The following is a 26,161-nucleotide window of genomic DNA, read 5'->3' as shown; positions in this document are numbered from 1 at the left end:
GACCTTCCTCAGAACAGGTTCTGTGTTCTGAGGAAGGGTCACTCAATCTGAAGTATTAACTTCAATTTCTCTCCACAGATTCTGCCAGACCTGCTAAGCTTTTCCAGCAATTTCTGTCTTTGTTTTTGATTTACAAGATCCGCAGTTGTTTTGGTTTGGCACAGCCAATACTTGGGACTCAGGCAGCTTTTTTTTCTATTCAATTAGGGGACATGGTCACCGCTGGCTGGGCCAGCTTTTATTGCCCAGCCCCAGTTCCCCTTGAGAAGGTGGTGGTGAGTTGCCTTCATGAACTGCTGTAATCAATTGACTGTAGGTAAATCCCACAATGCTATGAGGTAGGGAGTTCCAGGATTTTGATCCAATGGCCTGTAGGAAAGAGGTTGCTAAACTTGAAAGGGTGCAGAAAAGATTTGCACAGATGTTGCCTGGACTGGAGAATTTGGACTACAGAGAGAGGCCGAATAAGCTGGGCCCTTTTCCCCTGGAGTGTCGGAGGCTGAGAGGTGACCTCATAGAGCTGTATAAATTCATGAGGGGCATGGATAAGGTAAATAGACAAGATTTTTTTCCCTCGGGTGTGCGAATCCTCAAACTAGAGGGCATTGGTTTACTGCGATATATTTATAAGTCAGGATAGTGAGTGGTTTCAAAAGGAACTTGCAGGAGGTGGTGTTCTATGTCTTACTTGGCTCCTTAATCAGTCTTGACAGGGTTACTTTCTGAACATTTTGGTCTCTGGGAAGCACTGTAAGATATTCTGTTAGAGTCATGAGTCATACACCATGGAAACAGACCCTTTGGTGCAGTTCATCCATGCCAACCAAGTCTCCCAAACAAAATTAGTCCCATTTGCCTGCATTTAGTCCATATTTCTCTGAACCTTTCCTTTTCATGTGTCTGCTGTCCTTATCCTTCTGGATGGAAGTTGCCATGGTTGTGGAAGATGCTGTCTGAGGGATCTTTGGCTAATTTTTGCAGTGAATCTCACTGCTTTTACTGATTGTCAGGGTGGAGGGAGTGGCTGTTTGTGGAAGTGGTGCCAATAAAGTGGATTGCTTTGTCCTAGATGGTTATTGGAGCTGCTCCCATCCAGGCAAGTGCGGAGTATTCCACCCACTCCTGACTTGTGCGTTGTTTGGTGGACAGGGACTTGGGAGTCAGAAGGAAAGTTACTCATTGCAGTATCGCTAGCCTCTGACCTGCTCTTGCAGACTCAGTATTGATATGACAAATTCAATTGAGTTTCTAGTCAATGGTAGCCCTCAGGATGTTGATAGTGGGGGATTCAGTAATGATAACAAATTGGAATGTCATGGAATGGTGGTTAGATTATCTCTTATTACAGACAGTCACTGCCTGGCACTTGAGTGGTGTGAATGTCACAGATGAGATTATAAATCAAGGGTCACTATTGCCCAATCAGATGGATGCAAAGGACAAATAAAAATATACTTTTGACCAATTTTCTCAGTCACTGATGCATATTATAGAACGCAGATATATGCAGAGATGACACAAGTTTCCATCTGTTTAACAGAGTTTGTTCATTGTGCTTTAAAATGACTACACCGTGTTTAAAGTTCTAGATTCCAACCCTTCCTCCAGCTTGTCTACTTTTCCTAGAGTCCATATCCAGGCTTAAACAATCAAGCACAATGTGCATCAATGGTTAACAGGCTTACACAATGCAACATGGATTAACACCCTAAACCTACTATGTCCTTACTTGGCTCAGTAATCAGTCTTGACTGGGGGGGTTACTTTCTGACCATTTTGGTCTCTGGGAAATGCTGCGGGACATTTTGTTAGAGTCAATAGAGTCATATAGCATGGAAACAGACCCTTTGGTCCAACTCATCCATGCCAACCAAGTTTCCCAAACTAAACTAGTCCCATTTTCCTGCATTTGGCCCACATCTCTCTGAACCTTTCCTATCCATGTACCTGTCCAAATGTCTTTTAAAAATTGTAACTGTACCTGCATCCACCACTTCCCCTGGCAGTTCATACCACGATCCATCCTCCGTGTGAAAAGGTTGCCCCTCATATTCCTTTTAACTCTTTCTCCTCTCACCTTAAACCTATGCCCTCTCATTTTAAATCAAACCCTCCAGTCCAGGTAGCAACCTTGTAAATCTTTCTGAACCTTCTCCAATTTAATAATATCCTTCCTATAATGTGGCAACATGAACTGTACACAGTACGCCAGAAGAGGCCTCACCAATGTTCTGTACAATCGAAACATGCCATCTCAAATTCTGTCCTCAATGGTCTGAGCAATGAAGGCAAATGTGCCAAAAGCCTTCTTAACCACACTGTTTGCCTGTGACACAACTTTCAAAGAATTTTGTACCTGAACCCCTAGATCTCTCTGTCTGATAACACTCCCCAGAGCCTGAACAAAGACATTGGAGTGCAGGTTCATAGCTCTTTGAAAGTGGAGTTGCAGGTGGATTGGATAGTGAAGAAGGCATTTTGTATGCTTTCCTTTATTGGTCAGTGTATTGAGTACAGGAGTTGGGAGGTCATGTTGCGACTGTACAGGACATTGGTCAGGCCACTGTTGGAATATTGCATGCAATTCTGGTCTCCTTCCTATCGGGAAGATGTTGTGAAACTTGAAAGGGTTCAGAAAGGATTTACAAGGATGTTACCAGGGTTGGAGGATCTGGGAGAGGCTGAACAGGAGCATTGGAGGCTGAGGGGTGACCTTATAGAAGTTTAAAAAATTATGAGGGGCATGGATAGGATAAATAGACAAAGTCTTTTCCCTGGGGTCAGGGAGTCCAGAACTAGAGGGCATAGGTTTAGGGTGAGAGGGGAAAGATATAAAAGAGACCTAAGAGGCAACTTTTTCATGCAGAGGGTGGTACGTGTATGGAATGAGCTGCCACAGCATGTGGTGGAGGCTGGTACAATTGCAACATTGAAAAGGCATCGGGATGGGTATATGAATAGAAAGGGTTTGGAGGGATATGGGCCAGGTGCTGGCAGGTGGGAGTAGATTGGGTTGGGATATCTGGTCGGCATGGACGGGTTGGACTGAAGGGTCTGTTTCCATGCTGTACATCTATATGACTCTATGATTCTATTAAATGTGCAAGTTTTGCTCTTGTTTGTCTTGCCAAAATACATTTTATTCAAATTTAACTTCATTTGTCATTCCTTGACCCATTGGCCGAATTGCTCAAGATCCCTTTGTGATCTTAGATAACCTTCCTCACTGCCCAATACATCACTAATTTTGGTGTCATCTGTAAACGTACTAACCACATCCTCATCCAAATCATTTATACAGTCATAGAGTCATAGAGATGTACAGCATGGAAACGGTCCAACCCATCCTTAACAAATGCCTTCTTCACAATCCTATCTACCTGCGACTCCATTTTCAAGGAGCTATGAACTTGTACTCCAAGGTCTCTTTGTTCAGCAACGCTCCCTAGGATCTTACCATTGAGTGTATAACTCCTGCTAAGATTTGCTTTCCCGAAATGCAGCACCTCACATTTATCTAAATTAAACTCTATCTGCCACTTCTCAGCCCATTGGCCCATGTGGTCAAGATCCTGTTGTAATCTGAGGTAACCCTCTTTGCTGTCCATTACATCTCCAATTTTGGCGTCATCTGCAAACTTACTAACTGTACCTCTTATGCTCGCATCCAAATCATTTATGTAAATGACAAAAAGCAGAGGGCCCAGCACTGATCCTTGTGGCACTCCACTGGTCACAGACCTCCAGTCTGAAAAGCAACCTGCACCACCACCCTCTGTCTTCTACCTTTGAGGCAGTTCTGTATCCAAATGACTAGTTCTCCCTGTATCCCATGAGATCTAACCTTGTTAATCAGTCTCCCATGGGGAACCTTGTCGAATGCCTTACTGAAGTACATATAGATCACATCAATTGCTCTGCCCTCATCAGTCCTCTTTGTTACTTCTTCAAGAACATGATTTTCCACACACAAAGCCATGTTGACTATCCCTAATCAATCCTTGCCTTTCCAAATACATTTACATCCTGTCCCTCAGGATTCCCTCCAAAGACTTGCCCACCACCGAGGTCAGGCTCATGGGTCTATAGTTCCATGCCTTGTCCTTACCACCCTTCTTAAACAGTGGCACCACGTTAGCCAACCTCCAGTCTTCTGGCACCTCACCTGTGACTATCGATGATACAAATATCTCAGCAAGAGGCCCAGCAATCACTTCTCTAGCTTCCCACAGAGTTCTCGGGTACACCTGATCAGGTCCTGGGTTTTTATCCACCTTTACCCGTTTCAAGACATCCAGCACTTCCTCCTCTGTAATCTGGATATTTTGTAAGATGTCATCATCTATTTCCATACAGTCTATATCTTCCATATCCTTTTCCACAGTAAATACTGATGCAAAACACTCATTCAGTATCTCCCCCATTTTATGTGGCTCCACACAAAGGCTGCCTTGATGATCTTGGAGGGGTCCTATTCTCTCCCTACTTACCCTTTTGTCTTTAATGTATTTGTAAAAACCCTTTGGATTCTCCTTAACCCTATTTGCCAAAGCTATCTCATACCCCCTTTTTGACCTCCTGATTTCCCTCTTAAGTATACTCCTACTGCCTTTATACTCTTCTAAGGACTCACTTCTTCTTTTTCTTAACCAAACCCTCAATTTCTTTAGTCACTCAGCATTCCCTATACCTACCAGCCTTCCCTTTCACCCTGACAGGAATATACTTTTTCTGGATTCTCGTTATCTCATTTCTGAAGGCTTCCCATTTTCCAGCCGTCCCTTTACCTGCAAACATCTACCCCCAAACAGCTTTCAAATGTTCTTGTCTAATAACGTCAAAATTGGCCTTTCTCCAATTTAGAACTTCAACTTTTAGATCTGGTCTATCCTTTTCCATCACTATTTTAAATCTAATAGAATTACAGTCACTGGCCCCAAAGTGCTCCCCCACTGACACCTCCGTCACCTGCCCTGCCTTATTTATCAAGAATTGGTCAAATTTTGTACCGTCTCCAGTAGGTACATCCACATACTGAATCAGAAAATTGTCTTATATGCACTTAACAAATTCCTCTCCATCTAAACCTTTAACACTATGGCAGTCCCAGCGGATGTTTGGAAAGTTAAAATCTCCTACCATAACTACCCTATTATTCTGACAGATAGCTGAGATCTCCTTACAAGTTTGTTTCTCAATTTCCCTCTGACTATTGGGGGATCTATAATACAATCCCAATGATGTGATACAATCCCTTTCTTATTTCTCAGTTCCACCCAAATAACTTCCCTGGAATTTCCGGGAATATCCTCCCTCAGCACAGCTGTAATGCTATCCTGAACAAAAATGCCACTCCCCCTCCTCTCTTGCCTCTGTTTCTATCCTTCCTGTAGCATTTGTATCCTGGAACATTAAACTGCCAGTCCTGCCCATCCCTGAGCCATGTTTCTGTAATTGTTATAATATCCCATTCCCAAGTCCCTAACCATGCCCTGAGTTCATCTGCCTTCCCTGTTAGGCCCCTTGCATTAAAATAAATACAGTTTATTTTATTAGTCCTACCTTGTCCCTGCCTGCCTGACTGTTTGATTCACATCTGTTCTCAACTGTACCAGTCTCAGATTGATCTCTTTCCTCACTCTCTCCCTGTTCCCACCACCGTTCCCCTCCCCACCCCGCCACCTTACTAGTTAAATCCTCCCAAGCAGTTATAGCAAATTTCCCTGCCAGTATATTAGTTCCCTTCCAATTTAGGTGCAATCCGTCCTTCTTGTACAGGTCACTTCTACCCCAAAAGAGATTCCAATGATCCAAAAATGTGAATCCTTCTCCCATACACCAGCTCCTCAGCCATGCATTCATCTGCTCTATCTTCCTATTCCTGCCCTCACTAGCTCGTAGCACTGGGAGCAATCCAGATATTACTGCCCTTGAGGACTAGATTAGATTAGATTACTTAGATTAGATTACTTACAGTGTGGAAACAGGTCCTTCAGCCCAACAAGTCCACACCGACCCGCCGAAGCGCAACCCACCCATACCCCTACATTTACCCCTTACCTAATACTATGGGCAATTTAGCATAGCCAATTCACCTGACCCGCACATCTTTGGACTGTGGGAGAAAACCAGAGCACCCGGAGGAAACCCACGCAGACATGGGGAGAACGTGCAAACTCCACACAGTCAGTTGCCTGAGGCAGGAATTGAACCCGGGTCTCAGACGCTGTGAGACAGCAGTGCTAACCACTGTGCCACCGTGCTGCCCACAAAGGATTTAAAAAGGACCTCCTTTTTAAATTTCTGCCAAACTCTCTGTAATCTCCTTTCAGAATCTCAACCTTTCCCCTTCCAATGTCATTGGTTCCAATGTAGACAATGACCTTCTGCTGGCCCCTCTCCCCTGTGAGAACATTCTGCACACTCTGAGAGACATCCTTGATCCTGGCACCAGGGAAATAACACACCATTCTGCTTTTTCTCTGCTGGCCACAGAAACATCTGTCTGTACTTTGGACTACAGAATTCCCTTACACAATTGATCTCTTGGAAGCTGACATTCCCCTCTTTGCACTAGAGCCAGTCTCAATACCAGAAATGTGGCTGTTTGTGCTACATTCCCTTGAGAATCCATCACCCCCTACATTTTCCAATACAGCATACCTGGTTGAAATGGGGATAGCCACAGAAGGCTCCTGCACTAGCTGACTACCTCTCTTACCCTTCCTGGAGTTAACCCATCTATATGACTGTATTTGAGACATTCCCTCCATTCCTATAACTGCCATCCATCACATACTGTTGCTGTTGCAAATTCTTCATCGCTTCTAACTGTCTCTCCAACTGATCCACTTGATCTGATAAGATTCGCATCCAACAGCATTTATGGCAGATATAATCTGCAGTAACCCTTAAACTCTCTTTAAACCCCCACATCTGGCAAGACATATATATCACTGCAAAGGCCATTTTTGCTCCTTCACAATCTACAGACCCAGAAAATAACAGCGTCTTATTCCTCTACAAACACTGCCCCAGGTTAAATTAGTAGTTATGGTTTATATTTTAAGTTTAATCAAAAGAAATATCTCCAAAAACATATAATCAAGAAAGAACCCACTCTATTCATGACTGCAGCCTTTCTATTGGACAGAATTAAAACAATGATTAACTTATCTGATTCTGTGCTGTGAACTTTGCCAAAGCAGATTTCTCCAAGGTTAGTTGTGAATTTGACTGTTTGTTAATTTTCCCAGATGCACTCCAATGCCCAGCGATACATGAATTGAATATAAACAACAAAGGTGGTAACTGTGCAGGTTTTCTCTCTCTCTCTCTCTCTCTCTCTCTCCTGCACAAAGTCAGTGGGCCCAGCACCATTTGCTGTGGAACACCACTGATTCAAGGGCCATCAGTCCGAAAAACAACTCTCACCACCAACCTCTGTCTCCTGTTGTCAAGCCAATTTTGTATCCAATTGGCAAGCTCTCCCTGAGTCCCATGTGGTCTAACTTGACTAACTAGTCTATCACACAGAACCTTATCAAAGGCTTTGCTCAAGTCCATATAGACAATGTCTACCACTCTGCCCTCATCTATCTTCTTGGTCACTTGCTCAAAAATAAAACACAATTAAGTTTGTGAGACATGATTTCTCACTCATAAAGCCATGCTATCCTAATCAGTCCTTGCCTCTCCAAATGCATGCATCGTATCCCTTGGAATCCTGTCCAATAACTTACTCCCTCTGGCTAAAGGCATTGTCACTTGTATTTGTTGGTTTAGAGAATGGGTCAGTCGACCCAAAATATTAACTCTGATAGTTCTCCGCAAATGCTGGTGGACCTGCTGATCTTTTCCAGCAATTTCTGTTTTTGTCCCTTGTACTTGTTAGTTTTGGGGACAGAGGAGGAGGAGATGATGCTGGAGTGTGAGTAGGAGGTGGGGCAAGTGGACCCAAGTGCCTAATGAATGACATTACATGGCCCAGTAACGCTGGAACTTCCAACGTGATGTGGCAGTAAAATGGCGAGATTTCGGAACTTTGTGTACATTCACACAGAGACAAATATTTCAATCTCTCCACAAGTGCATCTGAATAATGGTAGAATTATGGCTGTACAATGCTGATAGATAATGAATTGACCATTTACAAATTAAATAGCAATCATGGAACAACAGTTCTTTTGAACTTTAATTTCCTTCTTTGCCATTTTTAGCACTTGATTAACATATCTATGCTCACGTACTCATTGTGCTATTTTATTGTCCTCATTAACCTGCATATTTTAAGCTGTATACTGACTGCACTATAATAGAGCATTGCAAGCCAGTCTGTTCAAAATGGCACATGGAGTGAATTAAATCCTACAGCCTCCAACACTGGTGCCAGGAGCATTGTTAGAGCAGGTCCAGCCTGGGTTAGATAGCTAATGCTGTACCAGCTACACTGCTCCAACAAGTTGCCAGATTCAGCTAATCACTTTCCGTGCATTATTTAATTCACTACCCAGCCACCTCAGCATTCTCTTTGTGAAAATATTGTTTTAATGACCAGCATCTGGCAGAACTGCTCGGCAGACTTCAGCTTGTGAGGGATTGGATTCAGCTTCATTCGGTAATCCTGCAGCTGTTGAAAGGATAATTCACAAACTCCAACTCTTAACAAAAGGAGAGATGAGGAACGGTGTGCACTTTTGTAACACTCTCAATGACTCAGGATGCCAATGAAGTTCTGCCAAACTATGGTCATGTTTGTAATGTAGGAAATGCAGGAGTTCGTGTGTTCAGCCCACACCAACATCAATGACACCTCTCCTTCAGGGAAGGAAATCTGTTCTTATTTGGTCTGGTCTACCTATGACCTCAGAGCCACAGCAATATGGTTGAACCTTGTCTTGGGGAGGTAGGAATGGGCAACCATTGCTGGCTTTACTTGGCACATCCATGTATCAGATGATCTATTTGCTGAAGGATAAACATCGGCCTAACACACCAGGAAGAATTTCCTTGCTCTCCTGCAAATGGTATTATGGGATCTTTGTCAGCCACCTGAGGCAGAGAAACAGGACCTCAGTTTATCAACTCAATCCTAATCATCACACTTTCACAGAGTGACACTGCAGAGTCAGTCAGGATTTAGTACAGAGGTTAATTGAATCTAATTTTAACATGTAACCTTCTGACATCGGATCAGGTATGAGACTCAGTGAGCCAGGGCACACTCTAGGACTAGTCAAACATCTCTCCCAGTTATGGTTTGGAGATGCCGGTGTTGGATAGGGGTGTACAAAGTTAAAAATCACACAACACCAGGTTATAGTCCAACAGGTTTAATTGGAAACACACTAGCTTTCGGACCGCTGCTCCTTCATCAGGTGGTCTCTGCCAGTGACTGTATACTCCAGTCAGTTGGCACAGTGTTGAGCCAGCAATTTGCTATTTTATATATCTCACACCAGTGCAGAGGTGACACTTCTTCCTGAAGGTGCAATGGGTTTATTTACAAAAGTTTCAAAATGTCTCTGCAATCATGAAGTAATGGCATTTATGCTTATCGTTCAACTTCTAGTCTTATGTGGTGTCTGTTTAATTTGCTCTGGGTCCATATCGAGCCTCACATGAACAAGTACAGTGAGCATAGGTCAGTAAACAGATTCACACAGTCAAAGACAGAACAGTGGATGATGACTGCAACCAAACTCAGACACATGTTAGAAGAAGCCCTTGGAGGGCTGTCCTGGGATTATATGAGATGGTGATCACAGACAGGGGGAACAGTATCTGCTGAATAGATAAACAGTATCATCTGCCAGGGATATAAAGGAGGAACTTAAGGCTGAGAACAAGCTATTCAGCTTCCCGTGCAGGTTCTCTCATTATTTTAGACCATGACTTGTGTGCAGCCAGTGTATCCACCCTTGCTCTGTTATTTCTTGATGAGGAGGAGCCGGTATTGGACTGGGGTGAACAAACTTAAAAATCACACAACACCAGGTTATAATTCAACAGGTTTATTTGAAAGCACTAGCTTTTGGGGGAGCAGTGCTTTGAAAGCTAGTAATTCCAAATAAATCTGTTGGACTGTAACCTGGTGTTGAGTGATTTTTTAACTTTTATTTCTTGATAGACACATCGAATTAAAGATTAATCACTTTTTTTTTGAAGGGTCCAATTAGCCCTCAGTGTCTATGGTTTTTCGGGAAGAGAATTCTGGAATTCAAGCGAGAATGTGCTTCCTGATGTCACACCTGATTCACCTAGCTCTAATTTCAGTGCTATTTTCCCTTGTCCTTCATTTCCCCCAACACAGGAAATGGGTCCACTTATTGGGTCCATTTCATATTTTAAACAACTTGATCAGGTTACCTTCAATCTCCTACATTCCAAAGGATGCAAACTAAATTGAGGTCAGCTGTCTTCACAATTTAAACCCAGTCTCAGTCAGGAAGAATTTGAGGCATCCATAGGGAAAATCCAAACTCTCATATTATCCTCTGTGCTTGCAATTAAAGAATGAGCATTTAAAAAAATAAGTTGATTTAAATTCATTTTTGATTGCAGTTTCCTGATCATCAGGAATCATAGGTGCATGAGTATGATCTGTTCATTGTACATAGTTAATTTCAATGCCATGTATCACAGCTGAGTTCACATCCAATCCAAGCATCATTCTCATTAAAGCTGGGCAATTTAATGTTATGAAATATAGTCCATTCCATGTGCCCATAAGCTGTCAAAGTACACTGTCCTGATCATTTCAAAATGTTTACAATAAATACAAAATATTCAAGCAGAAAATATTCCCTACTTAATACTCTTTCTACTAAATACAATCAGTCTACTGTCAATGATTTACCAAGAGGCAGAAGTTGATTTTCAAAGTCTAATCATTTTACTGCAAAATGTGCTTATGCTCTGTGTTTCATTTCCCCATATTCGATTGCTGTACGGATGATTAACTGGGCTGAGGGAAACATAGTTTTGCTGAATTCCTGTTATTAACTCCATGTTCAAGAAAATCACGTCAAAATACAATGCTGACTCTAGCAGAAGACACTTTACAGAATAAAACCAGGTTATCAGTTACTGACCTGTAATAATTTTTACTCTTTTTCATCCTAAAGGGTTCTATTTCTCTGTGTCTGTCTCTCAGGGAGATGGCAGAATTGTGGAAATGTTACTGAACTAGAAATCCAGAGGATTGGAGTAATGCTCTGGGGGTTACAAGTTCAAGTTCCAGCACATCAGCTGGGAGAACTTGGAATGTGGCTGAGATATTGAAGGAATTCCTTTCCAAGGAAGAGATTACCATTGATATAAGTGTCAGTTTTCAAAACATCTAGGTCTGGATCATCGGTTCCCCATTGGAATACGCTAGGTTTTTCTTCTATTGAAGACTATTCTAACTCATTAACCTCATTTTGTGTGTAATTATTTGACTTTTTGCTTTATTGTCACTATGTGCTGTTTTGTTACATTTTCTGAGTGAGACCTATTGTATTATAGAAAAATTATTCACTTTTAATGGATGAGAATTATTTGTGACTATGAGACTTCGATGCTGTACAGCACAGACCAGTATTTGGCACCTTTGCTGTTCACTTTACTGTTTTCACCCTTTTTTTCTCACATTGAGCCTTAAGAATTGAGTGGATTCCTGTAATAAAGTTGATACTCTTCTTTTAGGATTGATATTTTTGCTTCCAGACTTTTAATTCACTCACCATCTCGATGATTTTCTCTGGAGTCCACACTTCCTTTGACTGTAATTAATCTGACAAAGACTCATCCGGAATTCAGACAACAATTTTGTGTCTTATGTCTCTTTAAATTACCATAGTTGCATTTCTGTAAGATTGTTCAGATTGTTAATTCAGTTATCAATGAAATTCCCTGGATGCTGAAATTTTCTGCTAAACTTTACTCTTTCAAGAATTTTACTTGTTATGTGATTAATGTAATTATTAAAGGCTTTCAGTACTTCTTCAAAGGCATATGTTGCTTCTTTTATAGCTTGGCAAACTATCAGTCATGTTCACAGTTCTACATGCAACAATATTTAATTGTTCAGCATCTGATTTAGTATCCAATTTGGAAGCTATTCTGTATTTTAAGACTTGTTTACTCCAAGGTGTCTAATTCCGTGATTAGATTAGATTCCTTACAGTGTGGAAACAGGTCCTTCAGCCCAACTAGTCCACATCGACCCTCCGAAGAGTAACCCACCCCACCTAACACTATGGGCAATTTAGCATGGCCAATTCACCTAACTTGCACATCTTTGGATTATGGGAGGAAACCGGACCACCCAGTGGAAACCCAGGCAGACACAGGGAGAAAGTGCAAACTCCACACAGAGAGTCGCCCAAGGCCGGAATCGAATCTAGGACCCCGGTGGTGTGAGGCAGCAGTGCTCACCACTGAGCCACCGTGCCGCTCAATTGGCTCATCTCTGAAATCAAGTTGTTCTTCCAATATTACAGTTGATGCTATACTTTCTAATGCAATTAATTGTTTCTCTTTGTTAAAAGGCTTTTGAATTGGCAGCAATAGCAATAATTAAGACCATAAGACATAGGAGTGGAAGTAAGGCCATTTGGCCCATCGAGTCCACTCTGCCATTCAATCATAGCTGATGGGCATTTCAACTCCACTTACCCACATTCTCCCTGTAGCCCTTAATTCCTTGTGAGATCAAGAATTTATCAACCTCTGCCAAGAAGACATTTATGGTCCCGGCCTCCACTGCACTCTGTGGCAATGAATTCCACAGGCCCACCACTCTCTGGCTGAAGAAATGTCTCCGCATTTCTGTTCTGAATTTACCCCCTCTAATTTTAAGGCTGTGTCCACGGGTTCTAGTCTCCTCGCCTAACGGAAACAAGTTCCTAGCGTCCGCCCTTTTCAAGCCATGCATTATCTTGTAAGTTTCTATTAGATCTCCCCTCAATCTTCTGAACGCCAATGAATACAATCCCAGGATCCTCAGCCGTTCTTCGTATGTTAGACCTACCATTCCAGGGATAATCCGTGTGAATCTCTGCTGGACACGTTCTAGTGCCAGTATGTCCTTCCTGAGGTGTGGAGACCAAAAGTGGCACAGTACTCCAAATGGGGCCTAACCAGAGCTTTATAAAGTTTCAGTAGCACAACGGTGCTTTTATATGCAAACCCTTTTGAGATAAATGACAACATTGCATTCGCTTTCTCAATCACGGACTCAACCTGCATGTTTACCTTTAGAGAATCCTCGACTAGTACTCCCAGATCCCTTTGTACTTTGGCTTTACGAATTTTCTCACTGTTTAGAAAGTAGTCCATGCTTGTATTTTTTTTCCAAAGTGCAAGACCTCGCATTTGCTCACATTGAATTCCATCAGCCATTTCCTGGACCACTTTCCCAAACTGTCTAGATCCTTCTGCAGCCTCCCTACTTCCTCAGCACTACCTGCCTGTGCACCTAACATTGTATCATTGGCAAACCCTGCTAGAATGCCCCCAGTCCCTTCATCCAGATCATTAATATATAACATGAACAGCTGTGGCCCCAACACTGAACCCTGTGGGACACTGTTTGTCACCAGCTGCCATTCCGAAAAAGAACCTTTCATCCCAACTCTCTGCCTTCTGTCAGATAGCCAATCCTCAATCCATACCAGTAGCTCACCTCGAACACCATGGGCCCTCACCTTGCTCAGCAGCCTCCTGTGTGGCACCTTATCAAAGGCCTTTTGGAAGTCTAGACAGACCATATCCACTGGGTCTAACCTACTTGTCACCTCTTCAAAGAATTCCAACAGGTTTGTCAGACATGACCTCCCCTTACTAAATCCATGTTGACTTGTTCTAATCCGACTCTGCTCTTCCAAGTATTTAGAGACCTCATCCTTAATGATGGATTCTAGAATTTTACCAACAACCGAGGTTCGGCTAATTGGCCTATAATTTTCCATCTTTTGTCTTGATCCTTTCTTGAACAAGGGGGTTACAACAGCGATCTTCCAATCATCCAGGACTTTCCCTGACTCCAGTGACTTTTGAAAGATCTCAACCAACGCCTCCACTATTTCTTCAGCCACCTCCCTCAGAACTCTAGGATGTACCCCATCGGGGCCAGGAGATTTATCAATTTTAAAACCTTTTAGCTTTTCTAGCACTTTCTCTTTTGTAATAGCAACCATACTCAACTTAGCCCCCTGACTCCCTTTAATTGTTGGGATATTACTCATGTCTTCCACTGTGAAGATTGACGCAAAGTACTTGTTAAGTTCTCCTGCTATTTCCTTATCTCCCATCACTAGGCTTCCAGCATCAGTTTGAAGTGGCCCAATGTCTACTTTTGTTTGTCGTTTGTTTCTTATGTATTGAAAGAAACTTTTACTATCATTTCTAATATTACTGGCTAGCCTACCTTCATATTTGATCCTCTCCTTCCTTATTTCTCTCTTTGTTATCTTCTGTTTGTTTTTGTAGCGTTCCCAATTATTTTGTCATGTGTACTGGCAATTTTGTTTAGAATCTTCTAGAGTGTGGAAGCAGGTCATTCACCTATTGAGTCCTCATTAACCCTCTGAAGAGCATCCCACCCCTATGTCTGTAATGCTGCATTCCCCATGGCTAATCCTCCTGGCCTGCACATTCCCTGGACAATTTAGCCTGGTCAATTCATCTAACCTGCACATCTTTAGACTGTGGGAGGAAACTGGACCATCTAGAGGAAATCTATGCAGACACGGGGAGAATGTGCAAACTCCACATAGACAGTCACCTCAGGCGAGAATTGAACCTGGGTCCCTGGCGCTTTGAGACAAATTAATTAATTTGCTTGAGTTTATTAATGAGGTAACAGAGAATTGATAAGGGTAATGTTGTTGATGTGGCGTACATAGACTTCTGAATCACAAAAAGACTGCAGAACTGGCTTGCCACTTGTCAACCCAAGCCTGAATAGTGTTGTATTTAAACATGGACTGCTTCAGTATTTGAACAATCATTGTGTAATCATCAACAAACCTTACCACCTCTAAACTTTAAGATGGAGGGAGGGTCATGGATGAAACAGCTGAAGATGGTCTGGCCTAGGACAACTATCCTGAGGAGTTCCTGCAGATATATCCTGGAGCTGAGATGACTGACCTTTAACAATCATGATCATTCTCCTTTATGGTTGAAAATGTGTTGCTGGTTAAAGCACAGCAGGTCAGGCAGCATCCAAGGAATAGGAAATTCGACGTTTCGGGCATAAGCTCCTGATGAAGGGCTTATGCCCGAAACGTCGAATTTCCTATTCCTTGGATGCTGCCTGACCTGCTGTGCTTTAACCAGCAACACATTTTCAACTGTGATCTCCAGCATTTGCAGACCTCACTTTTTACCATTCTCCTTTATGCTCAGTATAACTGCAAGCAGCAGAGATTTATTCCTTTGATAGCCATTGATTCCAGTTTTGTTATGGCTCCTTGATGCCACACTTGGTCAATTGCAATCTTGATATCAAAGGGAGTGACTCCCACCCCCACCTCTGGAATCCAGTCTTTTGGTGTAGGTTTTAACCAAGGCTGTAATGAGGTCAGGGGTTCAGTGACCCAGGGTGGAAGCCTAACTGAGCATCAGTGAGCAGGTTATTGTTAAGCAGGTGTTAATGACACCTTTCACCAGTTTAATGAACACCGAGAATAGACTAATGGGGTGGTAAGCGGCTGGGTTGGATTTGTTCTTTTTATGTACTGGGCATACCTGGGCAATTTTCCACATTATTGGGTAGATGCCAGTGTTGTACCTGGACTGGAACAGCTTGACCAGAGAAGTGGCAAGTTCTGGAGCACAAGTCTTCAGTACTATTGCAGGAATGTTGTCAGGACCCACAGCCTTTGCAGTATCCAATGCCTCCAACTGTTCCTCATTGTCATGTGAAATGAATCAAATTGGCTGCAAACTGTGAGGGAGGAGGAGCCGAGATGTATGATCCACTTGGCCCTTCTGGCTGAAGATGCTTGCAAATGCTTCATCCTTATCTTGTGCTGTACTCCCCATTATTGAGGATGAGGATACTTGTGGAGCCTCCTCCTCCAGAGAGTTGTTTAATTGTCCACTACCATTCCCAATGCAGGACTGCAGAGCTTAGATCTGATCCGTTGGTTATGGAATCACTCGGAACTGTTTGAGGTGTTTTGGCGAGTAGTCTTGTTTGGTGGCCTCACTAGGTTGACACCTCATTTTTATGTATGTTTGGTGCTATCCTTGGTATGCCCACTGAAAATGTACACAGACACACAGACACAGACATGGACAAACATCACATGATCACTTTCACTGACAGAAAGGGAATTAATAACCGCCCTTTGTTTATCCTGTATCTTTTCACGGATTTTGTTTTTGCTTCTGAAACAGCCCATCTTACAATTTAAAAGGTAAACTGCAGCCAGTATGAATTAGGCCAAATACTTGCAAATACTCTTTCCAAATACTGCTCCCCGAGTAATTATGCAGGCAGCAGATGACCTGCTTTACACATCACTGCTCGCCACCTAGCTCTAAAACTTGACAATGTTTCACTTCCGGCAATCTAATTAGCAATTCCAACACTGGTCCAATTTAAAATTAAACCTGTACAGAGTCAGAAGATTAAGTACTCCAGAAGGGAAAATCTCTTTTGGAGCTGATTCATATAAATTGCTTTGGACCATAATTCAAGGATTATGTAGTGTGTGACTTGAATGACCAATTTCTCATGATAAAGGACGTCATTGACCAGCCTCAAACAAAAGTCCTTTCCTGACTTTTTAGATATTTACTTCAGGCAATATAAAACTCCTGTTTTACAGACAGGGCTCTTTGTTTATATCCCTTGGCTTGTACTCTATTGAATATAGAAGATTAACAGATGAATGATCGAGATGTTTAAAATGTTAATCAAATTCAGCAGAGTAGATACTGAGAAATAATTTCTTCTAGTGTGGGTTCAAAAACAAGGGGTAGAATCTGAAGGTTACAGACGGTGCCATACATGAGAGACGTCAGGAAACATTCTTATACAAATGGCTGCAGAAATCTGCCATTCTCTCCCCAAGAAGGCAGGGGGAGGTACTGGAGCTACAATGTTTGAGGTCAAATGCATTTTTGGATCGGAAAGGGTAGAATTACATGTTTGCAGCAGCTATGAAACATTGCCTCTGTAACACTCTGATTCATAGAGTCATAGAGCATGGAAACAGAACTTTTGCTCCAACCAGTCCACACTGACCATCTCAAACTAAATGAATCCCCACTGCCTGTGTTTGGCCCATATCTCTCCAAACATATCTTATTCAGGTACATATCCAAATGTCTTTTAAACATTGTAACTGTACCCACATCCTTGACTTCCTCTGGAAGTTCATTCCACGCACCAATCATTCTTTGTGTAAAAGAAATACCCTTCATGTCCTTTTTACATCTTTCTCCTCTCAGCTTAAAAATATGCCCCCCAATCTTGAAAATCCTCTACCCCAGGGAAAAGACACATGTCATTCATCTTACATATATCCTTCATAATTTTACAAACCTCTATAAGGTCATCCCTCAACTTCCTACGCTCCTGTGAAAATGTCCCAACCTCTCCTTATCTCTCAAATGCTCCACTCCCAGCTCCATATCTTCAGAATGATGTTATCCTTCCTTTAACAGGGTGAACAGACTGGACACAGTACTCCGGATGATGCCTCACCATACTCCCATTCAACCTCAATATGATATCCCAACTGCTACACTCAAAGGTATGAGTAAAGGGAGGCTGTCAGTCATGTCTCATTGTCAGCACTCTTTGTCTTCAAGTATAGTCCCACTCTAGATACTTAAATATAAGATGAAGGCTGTTGCTGAGTGCTGCACTGCTGCAGATCCTACCCTTTCGGATGAAGTGTTGAACTGAGACTATGTTTGCCCTCTCCAGTGGATGTGTCAGATTGGGTGCCACCCTTCATACTAGTCTGTTCAGTCTCCATGGTAAACATATCTTCGTCAACCAGTCTGGCCCACTTTAACATTGTGAGAAGGCAGTCTTTTAACAATTGCTGTCACCAGCTAGGTATCCTGCCAATGGGCACTATTGCCAACATGCCAACCTTGTGAGCTCTCAGTATAGCAACCATTGTTGTAACCCTTCCAATCAGCTGACATTTTGAAATGACCTGGGATCAGTGATTTGGGGTTTGTGATCTTGTGTTGGTGATATGTCTATGGGTCCTTTAGGAAAGCAAGAGCAGACACTGCAGATAAAGAAACCAGCACAATTATCATTAAATACATTCACTTAGTGAGTCAGGCATCACATGTAACCAAAACCCTTGCTATATTAATACTAATTAAACAAATGCTCGTAACTTTTATGTAATTAATTAAAAGATATAAAGGAGAGACATTTCAGCAATGCAAATTACAAGAGGGGCCTGAACTGTGATCATTGCTATTGCCTGTCTTACACAAAGCAGTCAGAGTTCTGCACATGAAGTTGATAAACCAATTTATTTTTTATTGTCAAATCCCTGGATTCGAATAGAGAGGCGGTGACACTAATCAGTTATTTCAGCATCATTTAATTTAATGCAGAGCTCTCTTCATTCCCTGTCCAATGGTCATGAAGAACAGTTTCAGTACTTTGTTGCTATTTTCAACAAGTAGAATTGCTGTATCCCACAATTCATCGTCTTGGTATGATTTTCTCCCATCCTGCCTTTGAAGATGCTGGTCAGATGTCCTCCAGTACCTCGGCTCACTGGCCCCATTCTTCTAGTGCTCCCTTCCAACCTCCTCCATCAGGGCAGAAGATACAGAAGATTGAACACATGCACCAACAGCTTCAAGATCAGCTTCTTCTCTGCTGTTATTAGACGTATGAATGGACTCTCTAACTTTAAATAATGTTGATCCTACTAATGCTAATCATTTTTTGAATCACACAGAGGTTAAGGGTACCACCCAGCGGGCCATGGTTAGCATGGATGTGCAGCTTGATATGTGTAACATGAGATTTGAGCACAGGGATGGCCCAAAGGTTATGAAGCAGGGATTTCTTATTCCACTGGCATCAGCTCATTACAAATTTGAAAGGAAATTAAGGGATTATCAAGGCAGCCAGAGCATTGACCTAAAATTAGGCATATGGTTCAAATCTTGTCAAAGAAACCTTTTGTCTATCTGATCCTTCACCCCAGGAAACCTACTTCTCTCATTGACACCCTTTCTCCATTTGCCTGCTCCAGCCATCCTGCTCCGTGCCCTCCCTCACCATTGCCTCCTGCTGCTAGGAGTTCCATTACATATGGGTGCACAACATCTGTCACTTTGACAAGCACAGAATCCACTGGAAGTAAAATTCGCTTTCTTCAGTTTTAGGGGAAACAGTTTTTGCTTCTCATTGGTGTCATCTCCTACCACATCAGAAATTCTCTCAATGGGAATTAAAGTGAAAAATGAAAATGAAGAGATAAATTTCTTGATAACTTGATATTTTAATAATGTGACACACAAAGTTTACACCTTCTGTTTCCATGGCCCACTGGGAGCCTGGAAATCCAGTATAGCTACTTTATTTAAATACAGCATATCTATATATTACAAAAGAAAACCGTATAATTAGACAGGAAGGGGAAGCTACGTATGGGAAATGACTATGTAAGATTGTGCCTCTCTGTCCAAAGAGGTTGCAGGAACTGAAGGGAATGGAAAAGGATATACACAACAGATTAAGTGCAAGAAATTGGAAGTGGTGAGTGGCACATACTTCGTCAGAAAACTTTGCTCCCAACCGCCATATGGAGTCCTTCCCCCGACATACGATCCCAGTAATGAAGGATTTGTCAGATGAGGAGTAATTGATGACTGTGGGTCTGTGCTTGGTGGTGTTTAGAAGGATGAATTGGGATCTCATTGAAACTTGAAGAACACTGAGCAAACTGGATAGAGTGGACATGGAGAAGATGTTTCTGCTAGTAGAAAAGACTAGGAGCTGAGGGTTCAGAGTGCAGGAATAACCCTTTATAAATGAGATGAGGAGGAATCTTTTCAGGCAGAGGGTGTTTAATCTTGGAGCTCATTGCCATAGAAGGCTGCAAAAGCCAGGTCAGAGATAGATAAGGGTTTTGGTTGGTAAGGGGCTGAAAATGTGTTGCTGGAAAAGCGCAGCAGGTCAGGCAGCATCCAAGGAGCAGGAGATTCGATGTTTCGGGCATAAGCCCTTCTTCAGGAATCAGCCCTGCTCCTTGGATGCTGCCTGACCTGCTGCGCTTTTCCAGCAACACATTTTCAGCTCTGATCTCCAGCATCTGCAGACCTCACTTTCTCCTCGGTTGGTAAGGGGCTCAAGGGTAGTGGCTAGAAGACAGGAGAATGGATTTGAGAGACATTATCAGTCATGATCAAGGCCTGAATACCCTACTTCTGTTCTTAATTCTTATGGCCTAATGTGAATAAACAAATACATGTTCACACACAGATTCATGTTTGCACACAGACCCAAGTAAGATGTACATAGTTGCACATGCAGAGGGATGCACACACATGGCAATTAAACGTGGAGCCAATGTCAATCAGCTATCACAAGGGAAATTACATTTGAGTTACAACAGGGAAGGCAAAGTTTTCAGCATGCACTTAAGATTGTCAAATGTAGAAGGTGAAAGGGGAGCATTGGAATAGTCAAAATATGGCAGCAGTTGAAACTCTGCATTGGAACAGTGGTTAGGGCTGTGAGTGGTTATGATCTGGACTGCACTGCCTGGGAGTGCAGTGAAGACACATTCCACTGAGGCTTCCAAAAAGGAATCAGATTCACAGGGATATTGGGAAAGGGTGGAGGGTGTATGAGTATTTTTTTTAGAATCATAGAACAAGTCTCCTTACAGTGTGGAGACAGGCCATTTGGCCCAACAAGTCCACACAGACCCTCCAAAGAGTATCCCACCCAAACCCATTCCCTACCCTATTACTCTATATTTACCTGTGACTAAAATGCTTAACCTATGCATCCCTGAAAACTATGGGCAATTTAGCATGGTCAATTCACCTAACATATACAGTTTTGGACTGTGGGAGGAAACTGGAGCACCCAGAGGAAACCTATGCAGACACAGGGAGAATGTGCAAACTCTACACAGTCAGTTGCCTGAGGCTGGAATCAAACTTGGGCCCCTGGTGCTGTGAGGCAGCAGGGCTAACCACCTTGCTGCTCCAGTTACTTTTGCAGAGATGGGCTCTATGACTTCCTTCTGAATTGGGCCCAATCTATGATCCATCTGCAAAATTCAACCATACCAGCACAATACTCAACCTAGTGGAGACTGCTATCACAATGCACACGTAAGTGTTTAGGTAAGGAAAAACAGGAGAAAGGAAGCAAGTGATAGTGACCACAATTCAGTTATGTTTACTTTAGCAATGGAAGGGGATAGGTATATAACGCAGGGCAAGCATTATTGCTGGGGGAAAGGCAATTATGATGCAATTAGGCAAGATGTAGGATGCATAGGTTGGGGAAGGAAACAGTAGGGGATGGGCACAATTGAACGTGGAGCTTATTCAAGGACCAGTTATTGCGTGTCCTTGTTCAGTCTGTACCTGTCAGACAGAGAGGAAGTTATCAAACGAGGGAGTCGTGTTTACTAAAGAAGTTGAATCTCTTGTCAAGAGGAAGAAGACGGCTTATGTTAGAATGAGACTTGAAGGCTCAATTCGGGCGCTTGAGAGTTACAAGTTAGCTAGGAAAAACCTAAAGAGAGAGCTGAGAAGAGCCAGGAGGGGATATGAGAAATCATTGGCAGGTAGGATCAAGAACAACACTAAAACCTTCTATAGGTATACCAGGAATAAAAGAATGACTATAGTAAGATAAGGGCCAATCAGGATAGTAGTGGCAGGTTGTGCGTGGAGTCCGAGGAGATAGGGGAAGAGCTAAATGAATGTTTTCCGTCAGTGTTTGCACTGGAAAAGACAATGTTGTTGAGGAGAATACTAAGATACAGGCTACTGGACTAGACAGGATTGAGGTTCACAAGGAGGAGGTGTTATCAATTCTGGAAGATGTGAAAACATATAAGTCCCCTGAGCCGGGAGGGATTTATCCTAGGATTCTCTGGGAAGCCAGGGTGGGGATTACAGAGCCTTTGGCTTTGAGCTTTATGTTGTCATTGTCTACAGGAATAGTGCCAGAAGACTGGAGGATAGCAAATGTTGTCTCCTTGTTCAAAACAGGAATGAGAGACAGACCTGGCAGTTATAGACCAATGAACCTTACTTCAGTTGTGGGTAAAGTGTTGATAAGGTTATTAGAGATAGGATTTATAATCATGTAGAAAGGAATAAGTTAATTAGGGATAGTCAACACAGTTTTGTGAAGGGTAGGTCATGCCTCACAAACCTTATTGAGTTATTTGAGATGGTGATCAAACAGGTGGATGGAGGTAAAGCAGTTGATGTGGTATATGGATTTCAATAAGATGTTTGATAAGGTTCCTCATGGTGAACTATTGCTCAAAATACAGAGGCATGAGATTGTGGGTGATTTAGCAGTTTGGATCAGAAATTGGCTAGCTGAAAGAAGACGGAGTTTAGTGGTGGCTGATGGGAAATTTTCATCCTGGAATCAGTTACTAGCAGTGTACCACAAGGATCTGTTTTGGGGCCACTGCTGTTTGTCATTTTTAAAAATGACCTGAATGAGGGCATAGAAGGATGGGTTAGTAAATTTGTGGATGACACTAAGGCTGGTAGAGTTGTGGACGTTGTGGACTTTATGGAAGGATGTTGCAGGTTACAAAGGGGCATAGATAAGCTGCAGAGCTGGGCTGAGAGATGGCAAATGGCTTTCAATGCAGAAAAGTGTGAGGTGATTCACTTAGGAAGGAGCAACAGGAATAAAGAGTACTGGGCTAATAGTAAGATTCTTGATAGTGTACATGAGCAGAGAGATCTCTGTGTCCATGTTTATAGATCCTTGAAAGTTGCCACTCAGGTTGATAGGGTTGTTAAGAAGACATACAGTGCGCTAGCTTTTATTGGTTGAGGGATTGAGTTTCGGAGCCATGAGGTCATGCTGCAGCTGTACAAAACTCTGGTGCGGCTGCACTTGGAGTGTTGCGCACAGTTCTGGTCACCGCATTATAGAAAGGATGTGAAAGCTTTGGAAAGGATTCAAAGGAGATTTATTAGGATGTTGCCTGGTATGGAGGGAAGATCTTATGAGGAAAGGCTGACAGACCTGAGGCTGTTTTCATTACGGAGAAGAAGTTGAGAGGTAGCTTAATTGAGACATATAAGATAATGGATAAGGTGGACAGTGAGAGCCTTTTTCCTCGGATGGTGATGGCTAGCACAAGGGAACATAGCTTTAAATTGAGGGGTGATAGATATGGACAGATATCAGGGGTAGTTTCTTTACTCAGAGAATAGTAAGGATGTGGAACAGACTGCCTTCAACAGTAGTAGACTCGCCAACTTTAAGAGCATTAAAATGGTCATTGGATAAATGTATGGATGAGAATGGAATAGTGTAGGATGGATAGGCTTCAGATTGGTTCCACAGATCAACACAACATCGAGGGCCAACTGTGCTGTAAGGTTCCATGTTCTAAGAGAGATAAAATGATCAAGCGAACATATGAAGAGGGAATGAGAGTCAGCCACCTGACCTTCAAGCCTGCTCTGCCATTCAGTAACATCATGGCCGAAATGGTTTTAATCTCAATTGTACAAACTTACATATTCCCAACAATCCTTCATCCCCTTGGTAGTCAAAAATTTCTGCCTTAAAAATATTTCAAGATATAGCATCCATTGCCTTTTGTGGAAGGGAATTCCAAAGATTCAATCCTCTCAGAGGAAAAGAAAGGGTATTTTTTTCATCTCAGTCTTAAAGGAGTGACTCTTTATTTTTAAACTATGACCCTAAGAGGTCATAGATCCCCCACTAAGAGGAAACATCCTTTCTGCATTCACCTGGTCAAACCTGCTCAGGATGTTACATGATTCAATTTGTTCTTCTCTGAGTCTTCTAAAATCCAGAGGATACAGGTCAAGCCTGTCTAACCTTTCCTGTCTAGTGAGATGCACTGGGGTTGGGGAGAGGCTTATGTGATGCATGAACACTGACATAAACCAATGTGTTCTTTCCCCTGTATCTGGGTCTTATGTTGTTTCCTTGATGGAGTCTGACCAGATAACATTTCTTTTCAATGTTGTATCATAGGATGAGAAAAGACATAGTGGATGGATTTTGGTCTTTTTATATCTAACAATTTCTTTCTGCATATTGAAAAGAAAAAAAATGGAACCTTTCATGACCCACACATATGCCTCAAACAACAAAAAAGATGATCTGATCATTGATTGTGTTGCTGTTTGAGGGATCTACCTGAGTGTAAGTTGTTACTACAGTGATCATACTTCCAAAAAAAAAGTTCGTAAGTCTCAGAATTTCTTCTCTCAGAGGGTGGCAAATGTTGAAACTGCTTCAGAGAGAGCTGTGGGGGCAGAGTCATGTGTTTGTTTAAGGCTGAAATAGATAGATTCTTGATCAGGAGGGTAAACAAACGTTCTGGGGCAAGGTGAGCAAAGTGTATGCTGGATCAGCCATGATCCTACTCAATGGTACAGCTGGCTCGAGGGGCCGAAGTGCTTCCTCCTGTTCCTATTGCTTAAGGTCTTATGTTGTGAACTGATTTGGGATGTCTTGATGTCATGAAAGGTGTTGTTTAAATTTAATCTGTTCTTTCTTTTCCAAATAAAGAATAGTTGTCTCGACTGCTTGACGCATCAATAGCATGAGGACACTAGAAGGATGAAAAAATACAAGCTCAACCTTTTAGTAGCACATGAATTACAGGAGTCTGATAAAACAAAGCATGACGTTGAGCTATACAAGGAAATGTTAGATCAGTTGAACAGAAGCTTGATCAAAGATGTAGCTTAAAAGTATAAGAATGAGATGTGGCCCAGTTGAATCTTATATGCTTCTTAGGGGACTTGATAGTATAGAGTAAAGGGCTTGTTTCTCCTTGTGATAATGTCAGGGATCAGAGGGCACATTCTCAGAATAAAGGGTCACCCACTTAGGACAGAGGTGAGGAAGAATTCATCTCTCTAAGGGGAGTGAACCCGCAGAATACAGATTCCACAGGGGGCTACCCCAAATCTGGATTGTTGTTATTGTTATAGTGAAGGCTGAAGTAGATAGCTTTTTATTCAGGAAGGGAATCAAGGGCTTCAGGAAAAGGCAGGAATGTGGAGTTGAGAATGATCGGATCTGCCAATGTCTTATTAAATGGTGGAGCAGACTCAATGGACCAAATGGTTTACATCTGCCTCTATACATTATGTTCTTAAAGGAGGAAATGTGGTCAAGAGGCAGGGAAATGTGGAGAGGAAATTTGAGAGCTTGAGGCTCAGGCAACTGAAAATATGGCCACCAATTTTACAGCAATTATAACATGGCCACCAGTTTTAGACCAATTATAATTTAGAGAAAAGTTCAAGTTTGGAGCAGTTAAGATATCTTTTTGGAAAGGCAAATTAGTACAGGACTTATACACTTAATGGTAAGGTCCTGCAAAGTGTTGCTGAACAAAGAGACCTTAGAGTGCAAATTCATAGTTCCTTGAAAGTACGGTCACAGATAGATAGAATAGTGAAAAGGCGTTTGGTATGTCTATCTTTATTGATCAGTTCTAGAACATAGAACATAGAAAAATACAGCGCAGTACAGGCCCTTCGGCCCTCGATGTTGCGCCGATCCAAGCCCACCTAACCTACACTAGCTCACTATCCTCCATATGCCTATCCAATGCCCGTTTAAATGCCCATAAAGAGGGAGAGTCCACCACTGCTACTGGCAGGGCATTCCATGAACTCACGACTCACTGAGTAAAGAATCTACCCCTAACATCTGTCCTATACCTACCACCCCCTAATTGCCCCCTCGTAATATCTGACTCCATACGTGGAAAAAGGTTCTCATGGTCAACCTTATCTAAACCCCTAATCATCTTGTACACCTCTATCAAGTCACCCCTAAACCTTCTTTTCTCCAATGAAAACAGCCCCAAGTGCCTCAGCCTTTCCTCATACGATCTTCCTACCATACCAGGCAATATCCTGGTAAACCTCCTCTGCACCCGTTCCAGTGTCTCCA

General features: G+C 42.4%; 1 long non-coding RNA gene across 1 annotated transcript in view; it reads left to right on the top strand.

Annotated features, from left to right (window-relative positions):
- Positions 1-19,687: 19,687 nt before the first annotated feature.
- LOC132826854 (uncharacterized) overlaps positions 19,688-26,161 on the top strand; it is a 35,129-nt gene continuing 28,655 nt past the window's right edge. Inside the window, exon 1 of the long non-coding RNA XR_009645927.1 lies at positions 19,688-19,747. This is a non-coding gene — a long non-coding RNA (uncharacterized LOC132826854). The remainder of the gene's footprint in view (positions 19,748-26,161) is intronic.

The sequence above is a fragment of the Hemiscyllium ocellatum genome, chromosome 23 (assembly GCF_020745735.1).
Source record: "Hemiscyllium ocellatum isolate sHemOce1 chromosome 23, sHemOce1.pat.X.cur, whole genome shotgun sequence".
NCBI lineage: Eukaryota > Metazoa > Chordata > Chondrichthyes > Orectolobiformes > Hemiscylliidae > Hemiscyllium > Hemiscyllium ocellatum.
The sequence above is the reverse complement of the archived record's forward strand: the minus strand, read 5'-3'. Positions and strand labels throughout refer to the sequence as shown.